Genomic DNA, 2,500 nt, shown 5'->3' on the forward strand with positions numbered 1-2,500 from the left:
CGGTAAATGAAAAACATCCGCGCGCGGTGAACACGGAATCATGGGAAATGTAGTTAACAGCGTCACTACTGCACTACATGCGCTCAGAAACGTTATTTTATATATAAAATATATATATATTATTATTATGATGATTATTTAAAAGTTTAATGGTTAGACATGCGTATATACAATAATGAAAAAAAAATATATATAGCTATTACACACTTCTTTCCAAATGGATCAAGTTGATTGACGACGCTAGATCGATTATATAAATACTGTATATATTTCAAGTCAAGTCAAAAACTTTATTGTCATTCTTGCTGAACGAAATTTCGTTTCGTACGGACCGAGGTGCATATAACCAATGCACGAATAAACAACAACAAATCACAATATCTTACAATAGACAGTTCAACAGCCCTCAACATTCACATTATACACACAATGCAATACACAGTAAACAGTAAAATAGTGCAAATCGCCAGTAGATAGAAAAAAGTGCAATAGACAGTAAGTAGTGCAATTTGACCAGCAGAAGCCGATAAAGTGTCGGTGCACAGTTTTAATGCCCACATAAACAGGTGTATATATTTATATATATATACAAACACACACACACATACATATATATGTATATATAATGGGCATATGTATTGTAATTATAAGCATATATGTGTGCTGGTGACCTTTGACCTGCAGAGGGCGTCTAGACTCACAAAATACATGAGCAACACTTTCCCTCTGTCATCAGTTTATGGATTAACAACAGAATATTAATGGAAGTATGACCATTAGACTTGAATACAGTCCAAATCCCTTTGCATTCTACATTATTAATAAGTAAGGTATTTTTTTAATATTATGAAATGATTAATATTTAATTATCCGGTATTGACCACACTGAAATGCTCTTGATGTTGTTTGTTGACAGACACACAATATACTGAAATAAACTACAGCAAAATTGTTTTGTTATGGAATATTGCAGTGTTTATTCTTAATGTTCCTCGTAATCGTGAATCAGAATAACTTCTCTTCTCTTCTCTGATGACGAGGGCGGAGCAACCTGTCACTCACATGAGATCAGCCAATAGCAGACCACAACCATCCAATCATCCAATCAATTCCCCACAGACACAATCAAGCCCCGCCCACATCTGTTCTTGTTCCAGAATCGCTTCACTCAGATAAACGAACATCTGTAATACATGAACTGACACATTCAATAGAATTAGATTGATTTTTTGCAATTACATGTTTATTTGGTCAGAATGAATGTCTGTTAATGGAGAAAGGTGAGATAATTTACATGAGAGTCTAAAGTCCTCAAACTGTATATTCAGACGTCAGCTTGATGATGTCAGAGATGAGAATAACACACAGTATGTGGAATAAACGAGGGTTTGTGGTTTGATGAAGAAAAACAGAGAAAGAGGGCATTACTTAAATTAAAAGAAATGTAATCATTAATTAAGGTCAAAAGTTTGTATGTCGTGCAAATTGTAAAATGTTCTGAGTGCTTTTGGGTTAAGAGAAGATGAAATTGTAATCAAGTAATGTTTCATCTCGTGTAAGAATACCACAAAAATAGGTTTACAATCTGAAAACTTACATTTATGAATATAAAACCGCAAACTAAAGTTTATTTTAGTTTTTAGTCAGGGGGGTACAATTAGGAAACAAACAAACAAACAAAAAATACATAAAAAAATAGTAAACTAGAGGTTATGATGGGAAGCTGAGGGGAGTAACACGTCAGCGCTGTGCTCGTGCATGCGAGTGGGCGGAGCTAAGCTGTCAGTCATGTGTGTGTGCGTTAGCGGGCACACGCCTTTCCTCATCAATAACACACATACGCACACACACACAGCGGGATGAAACAGCTGCTTGTGCATTTCACCGGGAAACGCGTTCATTATTTTCGACACACTCATTTATGAGTGTATTTACACACACACTCGCGCGTGTACATCTGGATATTTAAACGCGCGCGACAAACACATATGAGCTTATATATGAGCATATGTTTGAAACATCTGATGTGAAATTGTGAATCAGGATCCGAAACCGCAGAGACTCGGTTCACACAGAGAGAAACGCCCGTGCGTCTCGCGCGCGTCTTGTTTTTTAATCACGCGACGCGCGTCAGGGAATAACCCGAATCAAACAAAACTTTGGTGTTTGGTTAGTTTGCTCTCCGGGAGCCGCAGTTCTTCATCATCATCATCACCAGGAGGAAGAGGAAGATGATGAAGACGATGATGTCCGGGGAAGAGGTTCTGATCCCGGATGATCGCGCTTTCAGTCGCTTTCAACGCGAGTGTGAGTGCGATGAAGGCTGGAGTCCGACCTACAACAAGACCAGCATCTGTGTGTGGATCCAGATACTGGAGGAGGAGAAGAGCTTGCACAAGATCAAGGTGAGTGTGTGTGAGTGTGTGTGACGGATGATGATGATGATGCTCTTCTTCACGCCAGGCCTTGCTGAGACTCAGTTTCCGCTTTCTAAAACACT

At 38.4% G+C, this 2,500-nt stretch overlaps 1 protein-coding gene across 2 annotated transcripts in view; it reads right to left on the reverse strand.

Moving 5' to 3' along the window:
• The window catches only part of clpb (ClpB family mitochondrial disaggregase), a 52,073-nt gene extending 52,046 nt beyond the window's left edge, over positions 1 to 27 (reverse strand). For both annotated transcript variants that reach the window (XM_056251288.1, XM_056251287.1), the window contains exon 1: positions 1 to 27. This exon is cut by the window's left edge and continues 549 nt beyond it. The gene's annotated coding sequence lies outside the window, so the exon portion shown is untranslated.
• Positions 28 to 2,500: the final 2,473 nt, after the last annotated feature.

The sequence above is a fragment of the Rhinichthys klamathensis genome, unplaced genomic scaffold, assembly GCF_029890125.1.
Source record: "Rhinichthys klamathensis goyatoka isolate OS25496 unplaced genomic scaffold, OSU_Roscu_1.1 h1tg000080l_1, whole genome shotgun sequence".
Taxonomy (NCBI): Eukaryota; Metazoa; Chordata; class Actinopteri; order Cypriniformes; family Leuciscidae; genus Rhinichthys; species Rhinichthys klamathensis.